The sequence below is a fragment of the Cetorhinus maximus genome, chromosome 34 (assembly GCF_964194155.1).
Source record: "Cetorhinus maximus chromosome 34, sCetMax3.hap1.1, whole genome shotgun sequence".
NCBI lineage: Eukaryota > Metazoa > Chordata > Chondrichthyes > Lamniformes > Cetorhinidae > Cetorhinus > Cetorhinus maximus.
Genome location: NC_135912.1, coordinates 9040415 through 9059079, shown reverse-complemented (window position 1 = coordinate 9059079; position 18665 = coordinate 9040415). Strand labels below are relative to the sequence as shown.

The 18665-nt window shown below is 48.0% G+C and overlaps 14 non-coding genes across 14 annotated transcripts; all 14 read right to left on the bottom strand.

Annotated features, from left to right (window-relative positions):
• Positions 1 to 279: 279 nt before the first annotated feature.
• Positions 280 to 351, bottom strand: trnaq-cug (transfer RNA glutamine (anticodon CUG)). Its single transcript has one exon. It is a non-coding gene; the product is annotated as a tRNA-Gln (tRNA).
• Positions 352 to 1305: 954 nt separating this feature from the next.
• trnaq-uug (transfer RNA glutamine (anticodon UUG)) lies at positions 1306 to 1377 on the bottom strand. The gene has a single exon. It is a non-coding gene; the product is annotated as a tRNA-Gln (tRNA).
• A 1730-nt stretch (positions 1378 to 3107) lies between these two features.
• Positions 3108 to 3179, bottom strand: trnaq-cug (transfer RNA glutamine (anticodon CUG)). The gene has a single exon. It is a non-coding gene; the product is annotated as a tRNA-Gln (tRNA).
• Positions 3180 to 4133: 954 nt separating this feature from the next.
• Positions 4134 to 4205, bottom strand: trnaq-uug (transfer RNA glutamine (anticodon UUG)). Its single transcript has one exon. It is a non-coding gene; the product is annotated as a tRNA-Gln (tRNA).
• Positions 4206 to 5935: 1730 nt separating this feature from the next.
• On the bottom strand, positions 5936 to 6007 carry trnaq-cug (transfer RNA glutamine (anticodon CUG)). The gene has a single exon. It is a non-coding gene; the product is annotated as a tRNA-Gln (tRNA).
• A 954-nt stretch (positions 6008 to 6961) lies between these two features.
• Positions 6962 to 7033, bottom strand: trnaq-uug (transfer RNA glutamine (anticodon UUG)). The gene has a single exon. It is a non-coding gene; the product is annotated as a tRNA-Gln (tRNA).
• Positions 7034 to 8763: 1730 nt separating this feature from the next.
• Positions 8764 to 8835, bottom strand: trnaq-cug (transfer RNA glutamine (anticodon CUG)). Its single transcript has one exon. It is a non-coding gene; the product is annotated as a tRNA-Gln (tRNA).
• Positions 8836 to 9789: 954 nt separating this feature from the next.
• On the bottom strand, positions 9790 to 9861 carry trnaq-uug (transfer RNA glutamine (anticodon UUG)). Its single transcript has one exon. It is a non-coding gene; the product is annotated as a tRNA-Gln (tRNA).
• Positions 9862 to 11591: 1730 nt separating this feature from the next.
• Positions 11592 to 11663, bottom strand: trnaq-cug (transfer RNA glutamine (anticodon CUG)). Its single transcript has one exon. It is a non-coding gene; the product is annotated as a tRNA-Gln (tRNA).
• A 954-nt stretch (positions 11664 to 12617) lies between these two features.
• trnaq-uug (transfer RNA glutamine (anticodon UUG)) lies at positions 12618 to 12689 on the bottom strand. The gene has a single exon. It is a non-coding gene; the product is annotated as a tRNA-Gln (tRNA).
• A 1730-nt stretch (positions 12690 to 14419) lies between these two features.
• On the bottom strand, positions 14420 to 14491 carry trnaq-cug (transfer RNA glutamine (anticodon CUG)). The gene has a single exon. It is a non-coding gene; the product is annotated as a tRNA-Gln (tRNA).
• Positions 14492 to 15822: 1331 nt separating this feature from the next.
• On the bottom strand, positions 15823 to 15894 carry trnaq-cug (transfer RNA glutamine (anticodon CUG)). The gene has a single exon. It is a non-coding gene; the product is annotated as a tRNA-Gln (tRNA).
• Positions 15895 to 17246: 1352 nt separating this feature from the next.
• trnaq-cug (transfer RNA glutamine (anticodon CUG)) lies at positions 17247 to 17318 on the bottom strand. The gene has a single exon. It is a non-coding gene; the product is annotated as a tRNA-Gln (tRNA).
• A 954-nt stretch (positions 17319 to 18272) lies between these two features.
• trnaq-uug (transfer RNA glutamine (anticodon UUG)) lies at positions 18273 to 18344 on the bottom strand. Its single transcript has one exon. It is a non-coding gene; the product is annotated as a tRNA-Gln (tRNA).
• Positions 18345 to 18665: the final 321 nt, after the last annotated feature.

Here is an 18665-nt window from a genome sequence, read left to right as displayed (position 1 = left end):
GACTTTTCTGCATTCACATTGGCGACAATGTTCCCAGCGGCCCGTCGAATGGTTCTCCTTGTGCGACGCAAAATGTTGCATCCTTTCAATGGGACAGATAAAGAGCAGGGCCAAGATCCAAAACAATGACGGTGCAGGAAGCTGGCTCAAGAAGCTCAGCCATGCGCATTACAACAGCAGGCGTGCTGGTTCTAAATTTGTCCTCTCGAATCGGACGCCACGGCAATTGTAAAGGAGACGCAATTTGCCGAACCTGTCGGCGGGATTGTCAAAAGTACAAGGTTCCACCGAGATTTGAACTCGGATCGCTGGATTCAGAGTCCAGAGTGCTCACCATTACACCATGGAACCCAGAGGATGCCTCTTCAGCCTGAATCGTTGCTCAAAGAAGATTACTTCTTTCATTTAAAATGGCAGCATCAGTAACACCGACAACGACACGTCGTTACTTCATGCCATTGACAAGGGAAGAGTTTGCAAGACACTTGACACCTAGGTTATATCAAACAATTTTGGCACAAGTCGCATGTGGAGATTTTAGGTGAACTCATCAGAGGCTTCATCCAATCATGACGATTGAAAGTGCGCACTTGCTCCTGGTGCGGCAACGGATCTGAGTTGCCACGTCATCTCAAGGTGAACCATGAGATCCATGTTGCGAACTGCTTGCCAAAGTCTCAGGCAGCCTCCCAGCGAGAGGGATTTATGGCTTGTGAACATAGTTTGAGACGTCGAGCTGCACTGCAAATTGCGATGTGTCGCTGAGCTACAAGAATATTTGCAAATCTATCTGGCTAGCAAAATTGCAAGCGCTTGACAACTTCAAGTCCACCATTCCACTTTGGCTTCATGTTTGGCAACACATTGCTTCAGCTCTCGCACTTGCTCTGCACCTAAGATTGTCTGCTCTGCAAATGAAAGAGCTGCAGTCAAGCTGCCACTCGTAACAATGCTGCTTCTCTTCCCTACTTCTCGGTAATATGACACTCTTGCCAAATGATCCGAAAATGAGCATTGCTAAGCAGTGGTGCACGAGACTTGCTCAGGAAAGACGGGATAAAAGTGATGCTCTTCAAGGAGGTAATTCAAACGATATCTGCCTGCCCTTGAATGCTTTCGAGCTTGCCCTTTGTATTTCAAATTGCCTCCAGCTCAGGCATATGGCATCAGCCTGAGCTGCCTATTGCTCAAGAATATGAAGAGTTGAAAGCCAGAAAAAGCACAGTAATCAGCAAAGACCCTCAGCTCTTCAGGGTTCCACTCGCCTGCCTCAAATTTTAACAGCAGCTGGGCAAACGAGAAACTTGGTTCCACCGAGATTTGAACTCGGATCGCTGGATTCAAAGTCCAGAGTGCTGACCGTTACACCATGGAACCAACTGAGCTGCTGTCCTAAGGCTCATGTCTTTTCTGCATTCACATTGGCGCCAAAGTTCCCTGCGACCCGTCGAATGCTTCTCCTCTTGTGATGCAAACTGTTGCATCCTTTCAATGGGACAGATAAAGAGCAGGGCCAAGAGCCAAAACAACGACAGTGCAGGCTGCTGGCACAAGAGGCTCAGCCATTCGCATTCCAACGGCAGGCGAGCTGGTTCAAAATTCGTCCTCTCGAATCGGACGCCACGGCAATTGTAAAGGAGACGCAATTTGCCGATCCTGTCGGCGGGATTGTCAAAAGTACAATGTTCCACCGAGATTTGAACTCTGATCGCTGGATCTAGAGTCCAGAGCGTTCACCATTACGCCATGGAACCCAGAGGATGCCGCTCCCGGCTGAATCGTAGCTCAAATAAGATTACTTCTTTCATTTAATATGGCAGCATCAGTAACACCGACAACGACACGTCGTTACTTGATGCCATTGACAAGTTTGAGTTTGAGAAGAGTTTGCAAGACGCTTGACACCTAGGTTATATCAAACAATTTTGGCACAAGTCGCATGGGGAGATTTTAGGAGAACACATCAGAGGCTTCATCCAATCATGACCATTGAAAGTGCGCACTTGCTCCTGGTTCGGCAACGCATCTGCGTTGCCACGTCATCTGAAGGTGAACCATGAGACCCATGTTGCGAACTGCTTGCCAAAGTCTCAGGCAGCCTCCCAGCGAGAGGGATTTATGGCCAGTGAACATAGTTTGAGATGTGGAGCTGCACTTCAAATTGCGATGTGTCGCTGAGCTACAAGAAAATTTGCAAATCTATCTGGCTAGCAAAATTGCAAGCGCTTGACAATTTCATGTCCACCATTCCACTTTGGCTTCATGTTTAGCAACACATTGCTTCAGCTCTCGCACTTGCTCTGCACCTAAGATTGTCTGCTCTGCAAATGAAAGAGCTGCAGTCAAGCATCACTCGTAACAATGCTGCTTCTCTTCCCTACTTCTCGCTAACATGACACTCTTGCCAAATGATCCGAAAATGAGCATTGCTATGCAGTGGTGCACGAGGCTTGATCAGGAAAGACGGGATAAAATTGATGCTCTTCAAGGAGGTAATTCAAACGATATCTGCCTGCCCTTGAATGCTTTCGAGCTTGCCTGTTGAATTTCAAATGCCGTGCAGCCAATGCCTCCAACTCAGGCATATGGCATCTGCCTGAGCCGCCTCTCGCTCAAGATTATGAAGAGCTGAAAGCCAGAAAAGGCACGGAGAACAGCAAAGACCTTCAGCTCTTCAGGATTCCACACACCTGCCTCAAATTTTAACAGCAGCCGGGGGAACGAGAAACTCGATTCCACCGAGATTTGAACTCGGATCGCTGGTTTCAAAGTCCCGAGTGCTCACCGTTACACCACGGAAGCAACATTGCTGTTGCGTTCAGGATCATGACTTTTCTGCATTCACATTGGCGACAATGTTCCCAGCGGCCCGTCGAATGGTTCTCCTTGTGCGACGCAAAATGTTGCATCCTTTCAATGGGACAGATAAAGAGCAGGGCCAAGATCCAAAACAATGACGGTGCAGGAAGCTGGCTCAAGAAGCTCAGCCATGCGCATTACAACAGCAGGCGTGCTGGTTCTAAATTTGTCCTCTCGAATCGGACGCCACGGCAATTGTAAAGGAGACGCAATTTGCCGAACCTGTAGGCGGGATTGTCAAAAGTACAAGGTTCCACCGAGATTTGAACTCGGATCGCTGGATTCAGAGTCCAGAGTGCTCACCATTACACCATGGAACCCAGAGGATGCCTCTTCAGCCTGAATCGTTGCTCAAAGAAGATTACTTCTTTCATTTAAAATGGCAGCATCAGTAACACCGACAACGACACGTCGTTACTTCATGCCATTGACAAGGGAAGAGTTTGCAAGACACTTGACACCTAGGTTATATCAAACAATTTTGGCACAAGTCGCATGTGGAGATTTTAGGTGAACTCATCAGAGGCTTCATCCAATCATGACGATTGAAAGTGCGCACTTGCTCCTGGTGCGGCAACGGATCTGAGTTGCCACGTCATCTCAAGGTGAACCATGAGATCCATGTTGCGAACTGCTTGCCAAAGTCTCAGGCAGCCTCCCAGCGAGAGGGATTTATGGCTTGTGAACATAGTTTGAGACGTCGAGCTGCACTGCAAATTGCGATGTGTCGCTGAGCTACAAGAATATTTGCAAATCTATCTGGCTAGCAAAATTGCAAGCGCTTGACAACTTCAAGTCCACCATTCCACTTTGGCTTCATGTTTGGCAACACATTGCTTCAGCTCTCGCACTTGCTCTGCACCTAAGATTGTCTGCTCTGCAAATGAAAGAGCTGCAGTCAAGCTGCCACTCGTAACAATGCTGCTTCTCTTCCCTACTTCTCGGTAATATGACACTCTTGCCAAATGATCCGAAAATGAGCATTGCTAAGCAGTGGTGCACGAGACTTGCTCAGGAAAGACGGGATAAAAGTGATGCTCTTCAAGGAGGTAATTCAAACGATATCTGCCTGCCCTTGAATGCTTTCGAGCTTGCCCTTTGTATTTCAAATTGCCTCCAGCTCAGGCATATGGCATCAGCCTGAGCTGCCTATTGCTCAAGAATATGAAGAGTTGAAAGCCAGAAAAAGCACAGTAATCAGCAAAGACCCTCAGCTCTTCAGGGTTCCACTCGCCTGCCTCAAATTTTAACAGCAGCTGGGCAAACGAGAAACTTGGTTCCACCGAGATTTGAACTCGGATCGCTGGATTCAAAGTCCAGAGTGCTGACCGTTACACCATGGAACCAACTGAGCTGCTGTCCTAAGGCTCATGTCTTTTCTGCATTCACATTGGCGCCAAAGTTCCCTGCGACCCGTCGAATGCTTCTCCTCTTGTGATGCAAACTGTTGCATCCTTTCAATGGGACAGATAAAGAGCAGGGCCAAGAGCCAAAACAACGACAGTGCAGGCTGCTGGCACAAGAGGCTCAGCCATTCGCATTCCAACGGCAGGCGAGCTGGTTCAAAATTCGTCCTCTCGAATCGGACGCCACGGCAATTGTAAAGGAGACGCAATTTGCCGATCCTGTCGGCGGGATTGTCAAAAGTACAATGTTCCACCGAGATTTGAACTCTGATCGCTGGATCTAGAGTCCAGAGCGTTCACCATTACGCCATGGAACCCAGAGGATGCCGCTCCCGGCTGAATCGTAGCTCAAATAAGATTACTTCTTTCATTTAATATGGCAGCATCAGTAACACCGACAACGACACGTCGTTACTTGATGCCATTGACAAGTTTGAGTTTGAGAAGAGTTTGCAAGACGCTTGACACCTAGGTTATATCAAACAATTTTGGCACAAGTCGCATGGGGAGATTTTAGGAGAACACATCAGAGGCTTCATCCAATCATGACCATTGAAAGTGCGCACTTGCTCCTGGTTCGGCAACGCATCTACGTTGCCACGTCATCTGAAGGTGAACCATGAGACCCATGTTGCGAACTGCTTGCCAAAGTCTCAGGCAGCCTCCCAGCGAGAGGGATTTATGACCAGTGAACATAGTTTGAGATGTGGAGCTGCACTTCAAATTGCGATGTGTCGCTGAGCTACAAGAAAATTTGCAAATCTATCTGGCTAGCAAAATTGCAAGCGCTTGACAATTTCATGTCCACCATTCCACTTTGGCTTCATGTTTAGCAACACATTGCTTCAGCTCTCGCACTTGCTCTGCACCTAAGATTGTCTGCTCTGCAAATGAAAGAGCTGCAGTCAAGCATCACTCGTAACAATGCTGCTTCTCTTCCCTACTTCTCGCTAACATGACACTCTTGCCAAATGATCCGAAAATGAGCATTGCTATGCAGTGGTGCACGAGGCTTGATCAGGAAAGACGGGATAAAATTGATGCTCTTCAAGGAGGTAATTCAAACGATATCTGCCTGCCCTTGAATGCTTTCGAGCTTGCCTGTTGAATTTCAAATGCCGTGCAGCCAATGCCTCCAACTCAGGCATATGGCATCTGCCTGAGCCGCCTCTCGCTCAAGATTATGAAGAGCTGAAAGCCAGAAAAGGCACGGAGAACAGCAAAGACCTTCAGCTCTTCAGGATTCCACACACCTGCCTCAAATTTTAACAGCAGCCGGGGGAACGAGAAACTCGATTCCACCGAGATTTGAACTCGGATCGCTGGTTTCAAAGTCCCGAGTGCTCACCGTTACACCACGGAAGCAACATTGCTGTTGCGTTCAGGATCATGACTTTTCTGCATTCACATTGGCGACAATGTTCCCAGCGGCCCGTCGAATGGTTCTCCTTGTGCGACGCAAAATGTTGCATCCTTTCAATGGGACAGATAAAGAGCAGGGCCAAGATCCAAAACAATGACGGTGCAGGAAACTGGCTCAAGAAGCTCAGCCATGCGCATTACAACAGCAGGCGTGCTGGTTCTAAATTTGTCCTCTCGAATCGGACGCCACGGCAATTGTAAAGGAGACGCAATTTGCCGAACCTGTCGGCGGGATTGTCAAAAGTACAAGGTTCCACCGAGATTTGAACTCGGATCGCTGGATTCAGAGTCCAGAGTGCTCACCATTACACCATGGAACCCAGAGGATGCCTCTTCAGCCTGAATCGTTGCTCAAAGAAGATTACTTCTTTCATTTAAAATGGCAGCATCAGTAACACCGACAACGACACGTCGTTACTTCATGCCATTGACAAGGGAAGAGTTTGCAAGACACTTGACACCTAGGTTATATCAAACAATTTTGGCACAAGTCGCATGTGGAGATTTTAGGTGAACTCATCAGAGGCTTCATCCAATCATGACGATTGAAAGTGCGCACTTGCTCCTGGTGCGGCAACGGATCTGAGTTGCCACGTCATCTCAAGGTGAACCATGAGATCCATGTTGCGAACTGCTTGCCAAAGTCTCAGGCAGCCTCCCAGCGAGAGGGATTTATGGCCTGTGAACATAGTTTGAGACGTCGAGCTGCACTGCAAATTGCGATGTGTCGCTGAGCTACAAGAATATTTGCAAATCTATCTGGCTAGCAAAATTGCAAGCGCTTGACAACTTCAAGTCCACCATTCCACTTTGGCTTCATGTTTGGCAACACATTGCTTCAGCTCTCGCACTTGCTCTGCACCTAAGATTGTCTGCTCTGCAAATGAAAGAGCTGCAGTCAAGCTGCCACTCGTAACAATGCTGCTTCTCTTCCCTACTTCTAGGTAATATGACACTCTTGCCAAATGATCCGAAAATGAGCATTGCTAAGCAGTGGTGCACGAGACTTGCTCAGGAAAGACGGGATAAAAGTGATGCTCTTCAAGGAGGTAATTCAAACGATATCTGCCTGCCCTTGAATGCTTTCGAGCTTGCCCTTTGTATTTCAAATTGCCTCCAGCTCAGGCATATGGCATCAGCCTGAGCTGCCTATTGCTCAAGAATATGAAGAGTTGAAAGCCAGAAAAAGCACAGTAATCAGCAAAGACCCTCAGCTCTTCAGGGTTCCACTCGCCTGCCTCAAATTTTAACAGCAGCTGGGCAAACGAGAAACTTGGTTCCACCGAGATTTGAACTCGGATCGCTGGATTCAAAGTCCAGAGTGCTGACCGTTACACCATGGAACCAACTGAGCTGCTGTCCTAAGGCTCATGTCTTTTCTGCATTCACATTGGCGCCAAAGTTCCCTGCGACCCGTCGAATGCTTCTCCTCTTGTGATGCAAACTGTTGCATCCTTTCAATGGGACAGATAAAGAGCAGGGCCAAGAGCCAAAACAACGACAGTGCAGGCTGCTGGCACAAGAGGCTCAGCCATTCGCATTCCAACGGCAGGCGAGCTGGTTCAAAATTCGTCCTCTCGAATCGGACGCCACGGCAATTGTAAAGGAGACGCAATTTGCCGATCCTGTCGGCGGGATTGTCAAAAGTACAATGTTCCACCGAGATTTGAACTCTGATCGCTGGATCTAGAGTCCAGAGCGTTCACCATTACGCCATGGAACCCAGAGGATGCCGCTCCCGGCTGAATCGTAGCTCAAATAAGATTACTTCTTTCATTTAATATGGCAGCATCAGTAACACCGACAACGACACGTCGTTACTTGATGCCATTGACAAGTTTGAGTTTGAGAAGAGTTTGCAAGACGCTTGACACCTAGGTTATATCAAACAATTTTGGCACAAGTCGCATGGGGAGATTTTAGGAGAACACATCAGAGGCTTCATCCAATCATGACCATTGAAAGTGCGCACTTGCTCCTGGTTCGGCAACGCATCTACGTTGCCACGTCATCTGAAGGTGAACCATGAGACCCATGTTGCGAACTGCTTGCCAAAGTCTCAGGCAGCCTCCCAGCGAGAGGGATTTATGACCAGTGAACATAGTTTGAGATGTGGAGCTGCACTTCAAATTGCGATGTGTCGCTGAGCTACAAGAAAATTTGCAAATCTATCTGGCTAGCAAAATTGCAAGCGCTTGACAATTTCATGTCCACCATTCCACTTTGGCTTCATGTTTAGCAACACATTGCTTCAGCTCTCGCACTTGCTCTGCACCTAAGATTGTCTGCTCTGCAAATGAAAGAGCTGCAGTCAAGCATCACTCGTAACAATGCTGCATCTCTTCCCTACTTCTCGCTAACATGACACTCTTGCCAAATGATCCGAAAATGAGCATTGCTATGCAGTGGTGCACGAGGCTTGATCAGGAAAGACGGGATAAAATTGATGCTCTTCAAGGAGGTAATTCAAACGATATCTGCCTGCCCTTGAATGCTTTCGAGCTTGCCTGTTGAATTTCAAATGCCGTGCAGCCAATGCCTCCAACTCAGGCATATGGCATCTGCCTGAGCCGCCTCTCGCTCAAGATTATGAAGAGCTGAAAGCCAGAAAAGGCACGGAGAACAGCAAAGACCTTCAGCTCTTCAGGATTCCACACACCTGCCTCAAATTTTAACAGCAGCCGGGGGAACGAGAAACTCGATTCCACCGAGATTTGAACTCGGATCGCTGGTTTCAAAGTCCCGAGTGCTCACCGTTACACCACGGAAGCAACATTGCTGTTGCGTTCAGGATCATGACTTTTCTGCATTCACATTGGCGACAATGTTCCCAGCGGCCCGTCGAATGGTTCTCCTTGTGCGACGCAAAATGTTGCATCCTTTCAATGGGACAGATAAAGAGCAGGGCCAAGATCCAAAACAATGACGGTGCAGGAAACTGGCTCAAGAAGCTCAGCCATGCGCATTACAACAGCAGGCGTGCTGGTTCTAAATTTGTCCTCTCGAATCGGACGCCACGGCAATTGTAAAGGAGACGCAATTTGCCGAACCTGTCGGCGGGATTGTCAAAAGTACAAGGTTCCACCGAGATTTGAACTCGGATCGCTGGATTCAGAGTCCAGAGTGCTCACCATTACACCATGGAACCCAGAGGATGCCTCTTCAGCCTGAATCGTTGCTCAAAGAAGATTACTTCTTTCATTTAAAATGGCAGCATCAGTAACACCGACAACGACACGTCGTTACTTCATGCCATTGACAAGGGAAGAGTTTGCAAGACACTTGACACCTAGGTTATATCAAACAATTTTGGCACAAGTCGCATGTGGAGATTTTAGGTGAACTCATCAGAGGCTTCATCCAATCATGACGATTGAAAGTGCGCACTTGCTCCTGGTGCGGCAACGGATCTGAGTTGCCACGTCATCTCAAGGTGAACCATGAGATCCATGTTGCGAACTGCTTGCCAAAGTCTCAGGCAGCCTCCCAGCGAGAGGGATTTATGGCCTGTGAACATAGTTTGAGACGTCGAGCTGCACTGCAAATTGCGATGTGTCGCTGAGCTACAAGAATATTTGCAAATCTATCTGGCTAGCAAAATTGCAAGCGCTTGACAACTTCAAGTCCACCATTCCACTTTGGCTTCATGTTTGGCAACACATTGCTTCAGCTCTCGCACTTGCTCTGCACCTAAGATTGTCTGCTCTGCAAATGAAAGAGCTGCAGTCAAGCTGCCACTCGTAACAATGCTGCTTCTCTTCCCTACTTCTAGGTAATATGACACTCTTGCCAAATGATCCGAAAATGAGCATTGCTAAGCAGTGGTGCACGAGACTTGCTCAGGAAAGACGGGATAAAAGTGATGCTCTTCAAGGAGGTAATTCAAACGATATCTGCCTGCCCTTGAATGCTTTCGAGCTTGCCCTTTGTATTTCAAATTGCCTCCAGCTCAGGCATATGGCATCAGCCTGAGCTGCCTATTGCTCAAGAATATGAAGAGTTGAAAGCCAGAAAAAGCACAGTAATCAGCAAAGACCCTCAGCTCTTCAGGGTTCCACTCGCCTGCCTCAAATTTTAACAGCAGCTGGGCAAACGAGAAACTTGGTTCCACCGAGATTTGAACTCGGATCGCTGGATTCAAAGTCCAGAGTGCTGACCGTTACACCATGGAACCAACTGAGCTGCTGTCCTAAGGCTCATGTCTTTTCTGCATTCACATTGGCGCCAAAGTTCCCTGCGACCCGTCGAATGCTTCTCCTCTTGTGATGCAAACTGTTGCATCCTTTCAATGGGACAGATAAAGAGCAGGGCCAAGAGCCAAAACAACGACAGTGCAGGCTGCTGGCACAAGAGGCTCAGCCATTCGCATTCCAACGGCAGGCGAGCTGGTTCAAAATTCGTCCTCTCGAATCGGACGCCACGGCAATTGTAAAGGAGACGCAATTTGCCGATCCTGTCGGCGGGATTGTCAAAAGTACAATGTTCCACCGAGATTTGAACTCTGATCGCTGGATCTAGAGTCCAGAGCGTTCACCATTACGCCATGGAACCCAGAGGATGCCGCTCCCGGCTGAATCGTAGCTCAAATAAGATTACTTCTTTCATTTAATATGGCAGCATCAGTAACACCGACAACGACACGTCGTTACTTGATGCCATTGACAAGTTTGAGTTTGAGAAGAGTTTGCAAGACGCTTGACACCTAGGTTATATCAAACAATTTTGGCACAAGTCGCATGGGGAGATTTTAGGAGAACACATCAGAGGCTTCATCCAATCATGACCATTGAAAGTGCGCACTTGCTCCTGGTTCGGCAACGCATCTGCGTTGCCACGTCATCTGAAGGTGAACCATGAGACCCATGTTGCGAACTGCTTGCCAAAGTCTCAGGCAGCCTCCCAGCGAGAGGGATTTATGACCAGTGAACATAGTTTGAGATGTGGAGCTGCACTTCAAATTGCGATGTGTTGCTGAGCTACAAGAAAATTTGCAAATCTATCTGGCTAGCAAAATTGCAAGCGCTTGACAATTTCATGTCCACCATTCCACTTTGGCTTCATGTTTAGCAACACATTGCTTCAGCTCTCGCACTTGCTCTGCACCTAAGATTGTCTGCTCTGCAAATGAAAGAGCTGCAGTCAAGCATCACTCGTAACAATGCTGCTTCTCTTCCCTACTTCTCGCTAACATGACACTCTTGCCAAATGATCCGAAAATGAGCATTGCTATGCAGTGGTGCACGAGGCTTGATCAGGAAAGACGGGATAAAATTGATGCTCTTCAAGGAGGTAATTCAAACGATATCTGCCTGCCCTTGAATGCTTTCGAGCTTGCCTGTTGAATTTCAAATGCCGTGCAGCCAATGCCTCCAACTCAGGCATATGGCATCTGCCTGAGCCGCCTCTCGCTCAAGATTATGAAGAGCTGAAAGCCAGAAAAGGCACGGAGAACAGCAAAGACCTTCAGCTCTTCAGGATTCCACACACCTGCCTCAAATTTTAACAGCAGCCGGGGGAACGAGAAACTCGATTCCACCGAGATTTGAACTCGGATCGCTGGTTTCAAAGTCCCGAGTGCTCACCGTTACACCACGGAAGCAACATTGCTGTCGCGTTCAGGATCATGACTTTTCTGCATTCACATTGGCGACAATGTTCCCAGCGGCCCGTCGAATGGTTCTCCTTGTGCGACGCAAAATGTTGCATCCTTTCAATGGGACAGATAAAGAGCAGGGCCAAGATCCAAAACAATGACGGTGCAGGAAGCTGGCTCAAGAAGCTCAGCCATGCGCATTACAACAGCAGGCGTGCTGGTTCTAAATTTGTCCTCTCGAATCGGACGCCACGGCAATTGTAAAGGAGACGCAATTTGCCGAACCTGTCGGCGGGATTGTCAAAAGTACAAGGTTCCACCGAGATTTGAACTCGGATCGCTGGATTCAGAGTCCAGAGTGCTCACCATTACACCATGGAACCCAGAGGATGCCTCTTCAGCCTGAATCGTTGCTCAAAGAAGATTACTTCTTTCATTTAAAATGGCAGCATCAGTAACACCGACAACGACACGTCGTTACTTCATGCCATTGACAAGGGAAGAGTTTGCAAGACACTTGACACCTAGGTTATATCAAACAATTTTGGCACAAGTCGCATGTGGAGATTTTAGGTGAACTCATCAGAGGCTTCATCCAATCATGACGATTGAAAGTGCGCACTTGCTCCTGGTGCGGCAACGGATCTGAGTTGCCACGTCATCTCAAGGTGAACCATGAGATCCATGTTGCGAACTGCTTGCCAAAGTCTCAGGCAGCCTCCCAGCGAGAGGGATTTATGGCTTGTGAACATAGTTTGAGACGTCGAGCTGCACTGCAAATTGCGATGTGTCGCTGAGCTACAAGAATATTTGCAAATCTATCTGGCTAGCAAAATTGCAAGCGCTTGACAACTTCAAGTCCACCATTCCACTTTGGCTTCATGTTTGGCAACACATTGCTTCAGCTCTCGCACTTGCTCTGCACCTAAGATTGTCTGCTCTGCAAATGAAAGAGCTGCAGTCAAGCTGCCACTCGTAACAATGCTGCTTCTCTTCCCTACTTCTCGGTAATATGACACTCTTGCCAAATGATCCGAAAATGAGCATTGCTAAGCAGTGGTGCACGAGACTTGCTCAGGAAAGACGGGATAAAAGTGATGCTCTTCAAGGAGGTAATTCAAACGATATCTGCCTGCCCTTGAATGCTTTCGAGCTTGCCCTTTGTATTTCAAATTGCCTCCAGCTCAGGCATATGGCATCAGCCTGAGCTGCCTATTGCTCAAGAATATGAAGAGTTGAAAGCCAGAAAAAGCACAGTAATCAGCAAAGACCCTCAGCTCTTCAGGGTTCCACTCGCCTGCCTCAAATTTTAACAGCAGCTGGGCAAACGAGAAACTTGGTTCCACCGAGATTTGAACTCGGATCGCTGGATTCAAAGTCCAGAGTGCTGACCGTTACACCATGGAACCAACTGAGCTGCTGTCCTAAGGCTCATGTCTTTTCTGCATTCACATTGGCGCCAAAGTTCCCTGCGACCCGTCGAATGCTTCTCCTCTTGTGATGCAAACTGTTGCATCCTTTCAATGGGACAGATAAAGAGCAGGGCCAAGAGCCAAAACAACGACAGTGCAGGCTGCTGGCACAAGAGGCTCAGCCATTCGCATTCCAACGGCAGGCGAGCTGGTTCAAAATTCGTCCTCTCGAATCGGACGCCACGGCAATTGTAAAGGAGACGCAATTTGCCGATCCTGTCGGCGGGATTGTCAAAAGTACAATGTTCCACCGAGATTTGAACTCTGATCGCTGGATCTAGAGTCCAGAGCGTTCACCATTACGCCATGGAACCCAGAGGATGCCGCTCCCGGCTGAATCGTAGCTCAAATAAGATTACTTCTTTCATTTAATATGGCAGCATCAGTAACACCGACAACGACACGTCGTTACTTGATGCCATTGACAAGTTTGAGTTTGAGAAGAGTTTGCAAGACGCTTGACACCTAGGTTATATCAAACAATTTTGGCACAAGTCGCATGGGGAGATTTTAGGAGAACACATCAGAGGCTTCATCCAATCATGACCATTGAAAGTGCGCACTTGCTCCTGGTTCGGCAACGGATCTGCGTTGCCACGTCATCTCAAGGTGAACCATGAGACCCATGTTGCGAACTGCTTGCCAAAGTCTCAGGCAGCCTCCCAGCGAGAGGGATTTATGACCAGTGAACATAGTTTGAGATGTGGAGCTGCACTTCAAATTGCGATGTGTCGCTGAGCTACAAGAAAATTTGCAAATCTATCTGGCTAGCAAAATTGCAAGCGCTTGACAATTTCATGTCCACCATTCCACTTTGGCTTCATGTTTAGCAACACATTGCTTCAGCTCTCGCACTTGCTCTGCACCTAAGATTGTCTGCTCTGCAAATGAAAGAGCTGCAGTCAAGCATCACTCGTAACAATGCTGCTTCTCTTCCCTACTTCTCGCTAACATGACACTCTTGCCAAATGATCCGAAAATGAGCATTGCTATGCAGTGGTGCACGAGGCTTGATCAGGAAAGACGGGATAAAATTGATGCTCTTCAAGGAGGTAATTCAAACGATATCTGCCTGCCCTTGAATGCTTTCGAGCTTGCCTGTTGAAATTCAAATGCCGTGCAGCCAATGCCTCCAACTCAGGCATATGGCATCTGCCTGAGCCGCCTCTCGCTCAAGATTATGAAGAGCTGAAAGCCAGAAAAGGCACGGAGAACAGCAAAGACCTTCAGCTCTTCAGGATTCCACACACCTGCCTCAAATTTTAACAGCAGGCGGGGGAACGAGAAACTCGATTCCACCGAGATTTGAACTCGGATCGCTGGTCTCAAAGTCCCGAGTGCTCACCGTTACACCACGGAAGCAACATTGCTGTTGCGTTCAGGATCATGACTTTTCTGCATTCACATTGGCGACAATGTTCCCAGCGGCCCGTCGAATGGTTCTCCTTGTGCGACGCAAAATGTTGCATCCTTTCAATGGGACAGATAAAGAGCAGGGCCAAGATCCAAAACAATGACGGTGCAGGAAGCTGGCTCAAGAAGCTCAGCCATGCGCATTGCAACAGCAGGCGTGCTGGTTCTAAATTTGTCCTCTCGAATCGGACGCCACGGCAATTGTAAAGGAGACGCAATTTGCCGAAACTGTCGGCGGGATTGTCAAAAGCACAAGGTTCTACCGAGATTTGAACTCGGATCGCTGGATTCAGAGTCCAGAGTGCTCACCATTACACCATGGAACCCAGAGGATGCCTCTTCAGCCTGAATCGTTGCTCAAAGAAGATTACTTCTTTCATTTAAAATGGCAGCATCAGTAACACCGACAACGACACGTCGTTACTTCATGCCATTGACAAGGGAAGAGTTTGCAAGACACTTGACACCTAGGTTATATCAAACAATTTTGGCACAAGTCGCATGTGGAGATTTTAGGTGAACTCATCAGAGGCTTCATCCAATCATGACGATTGAAAGTGCGCACTTGCTCCTGGTGCGGCAACGGATCTGAGTTGCCACGTCATCTCAAGGTGAACCATGAGATCCATGTTGCGAACTGCTTGCCAAAGTCTCAGGCAGCCTCCCAGCGAGAGGGATTTATGGCTTGTGAACATAGTTTGAGACGTCGAGCTGCACTGCAAATTGCGATGTGTCGCTGAGCTACAAGAATATTTGCAAATCTATCTGGCTAGCAAAATTGCAAGCGCTTGACAACTTCAAGTCCACCATTCCACTTTGGCTTCATGTTTGGCAACACATTGCTTCAGCTCTCGCACTTGCTCTGCACCTAAGATTGTCTGCTCTGCAAATGAAAGAGCTGCAGTCAAGCTGCCACTCGTAACAATGCTGCTTCTCTTCCCTACTTCTCGGTAATATGACACTCTTGCCAAATGATCCGAAAATGAGCATTGCTAAGCAGTGGCGCACGAGACTTGCTCAGGAAAGACGGGATAAAAGTGATGCTCTTCAAGGAGGTAATTCAAACGATATCTGCCTGCCCTTGAATGCTTTCGAGCTTGCCCTTTGTATTTCAAATTGCCTCCAGCTCAGGCATATGGCATCAGCCTGAGCTGCCTATTGCTCAAGAATATGAAGAGTTGAAAGCCAGAAAAAGCACAGTAATCAGCAAAGACCCTCAGCTCTTCAGGGTTCCACTCGCCTGCCTCAAATTTTAACAGCAGCTGGGCAAACGAGAAACTAGTTTCCACCGAAATTTGAACTCGGATCGCTGGATTCAAAGTCCAGAGTGCTGACCGTTACACCATGGAACCAACTGAGCTGCTGTCCTAAGGCTCATGTCTTTTCTGCATTCACATTGGCGCCAAAGTTCCCTGCGACACGTCGAATGCTTCTCCTCTTGTGATGCAAACTGTTGCATCCTTTCAATGGGACAGATAAAGAGCAGGGCCAAGAGCCAAAACAACGACAGTGCAGGCTGCTGGCACAAGAGGCTCAGCCATTCGCATTCCAACGCCAGGCGAGCTGGTTCAAAATTCGTCCTCTCGAATCGGACGCCACGGCAATTGTAAAGGAGACGCAATTTGCCGATCCTGTCGGCGGGATTGTCAAAAGTACAAGGTTCCACCGAGATTTGAACTCTGATCGCTGGATCCAGTGTCCAGAGCGTTCACCATTACGCCATGGAACCCAGAGGATGCCGCTCCCGGCTGAATCGTAGCTCAAATAAGATTACTTCTTTCATTTAATATGGCAGCATCAGTAACACCGACAACGACACGTCGTTACTTGATGCCATTGACAAGTTTGAGTTTGAGAAGAGTTTGCAAGACGCTTGACACCTAGGTTATATCAAACAATTTTGGCACAAGTCGCATGTGGAGATTTTCTGAGAACTCATCAGAGGCTTCATCCAATCGTGACCATTGAAAGTGCGCACTTGCTCCTGGTTCGGCAACGGATCTGCGTTGCCACGTCATCTCAATCTGAAACATGAGACCCATGTTGCGAACTGCTTGCCAAAGTCTCAGGCAGCCTCCCAGCGGGAGGGATTTATGGCCAGTGAACATAGTTTGAGATGTGGAGCTGCACTTCAAATTGCGATGTGTCGCTGAGCTACAAGAAAATTTGCAAATCTATCTGGCTAGCAAGATTGCAAGCGCTTGACAATTTCATGTCCACCATTCCACTTTGGCTTCATGTTTAGCAACACATTGCTTCAGCTCTCGCACTTGCTCTGCACCTAAGATTGTCTGCTCTGCAAATGAAAGAGCTGCAGTCAAGCATCACTCGTAACAATGCTGCTTCTCTTCCCTACTTCTCGCTAACATGACACTCTTGCCAAATGATCCGAAAATGAGCATTGCTATGCAGTGGTGCACGAGGCTTGATCAGGAAAGACGGGATAAAATTGATGCTCTTCAAGGAGGTAATTCAAACGATATCTGCCTGCCCTTGAATGCTTTCGAGCTTGCCTGTTGAATTTCAAATGCCGTGAGCCAATGCCTCCAACTCAGGCATATGGCATCTGCCTGAGCCGCCTCTCGCTCAAGATTATGAAGAGCTGAAAGCCAGAAAAGGCACGGAGAACAGCAAAGACCTTCAGCTCTTCAGGATTCCACACACCTACCTCAAATTTTAACAGCAGCCGGGGGAACGAGAAACTCGATTCCACCGAGATTTGAACTCGGATCGCTGGTCTCAAAGTCCCGAGTGCTCACCGTTACACCACGGAAGCAACATTGCCGTTGCGTTCAGGATCATGACTTTTCTGCATTCACATTGGCGACAATGTTCCCAGCGGCCCGTCGAATGGTTCTCCTTGTGCGACGCAAAATGTTGCATCCTTTCAATGGGACAGATAAAGAGCAGGGCCAAGATCCAAAACAATGACGGTGCAGGAAGCTGGCTCAAGAAGCTCAGCCATGCGCATTACAACAGCAGGCGTGCTGGTTCTAAATTTGTCCTCTCGAATCGGACGCCACGGCAATTGTAAAGGAGACGCAATTTGCCGAACCTGTCGGCGGGATTGTCAAAAGTACAAGGTTCCACCGAGATTTGAACTCGGATCGCTGGATTCAGAGTCCAGAGTGCTCACCATTACACCATGGAACCCAGAGGATGCCTCTTCAGCCTGAATCGTTGCTCAAAGAAGATTACTTCTTTCTTTTAAAATGGCAGCATCAGTAACACCGACAACGACACGTCGTTACTTCATGCCATTGACAAGGGAAGAGTTTGCAAGACACTTGACACCTAGGTTATATCAAACAATTTTGGCACAAGTCGCATGTGGAGATTTTAGGTGAACTCATCAGAGGCTTCATCCAATCATGACGATTGAAAGTGCGCACTTGCTCCTGGTGCGGCAACGGATCTGAGTTGCCACGTCATCTCAAGGTGAACCATGAGATCCATGTTGCGAACTGCTTGCCAAAGTCTCAGGCAGCCTCCCAGCGAGAGGGATTTATGGCCTGTGAACATAGTTTGAGACGTCGAGCTGCACTGCAAATTGCGATGTGTCGCTGAGCTACAAGAATATTTGCAAATCTATCTGGCTCGCAAAATTGCAAGCGCTTGACAACTTCAAGTCCACCATTCCACTTTGGCTTCATGTTTGGCAACACATTGCTTCAGCTCTCGCACTTGCTCTGCACCTAAGATTGTCTGCTCTGCAAATGAAAGAGCTGCAGTCAAGCTGCCACTCGTAACAATGCTGCTTCTCTTCCCTACTTCTCGGTAATATGACACTCTTGCCAAATGATCCGAAAATGAGCATTGCTAAGCAGTGGTGCACGAGACTTGCTCAGGAAAGACGGGATAAAAGTGATGCTCTTCAAGGAGGTAATTCAAACGATATCTGCCTGCCCTTGAATGCTTTCGAGCTTGCCCTTTGTATTTCAAATTGCCTCCAACTCAGGCATATGGCATCAGCCTGAGCTGCCTATTGCTCAAGAATATGAAGAGTTGAAAGCCAGAAAAAGCACAGTAATCAGCAAAGACCCTCAGCTCTTCAGGGTTCCACTCGCCTGCCTCAAATTTTAACAGCAGCTGGTCAAACGAGAAACTTGGTTCCACCGAGATTTGAACTCGGATCGCTGGATTCAAAGTCCAGAGTGCTGACCGTTACACCATGGAACCAACTGAGCTGCTGTCCTAAGGCTCATGTCTTTTCTGCATTCACATTGGCGCCAAAGTTCCCTGCGACCCGTCGAATGCTTCTCCTCTTGTGATGCAAACTGTTGCATCCTTTCAATGGGACAGATAAAGAGCAGGGCCAAGAGCCAAAACAACGACAGTGCAGGCTGCTGGCACAAGAGGCTCAGCCATTCGCATTCCAACGGCAGGCGAGCTGGTTCAAAATTCGTCCTCTCGAATCGGACGCCACGGCAATTGTAAAGGAGACGCAATTTGCCGATCCTGTCGGCGGGATTGTCAAAAGTACAATGTTCCACCGAGATT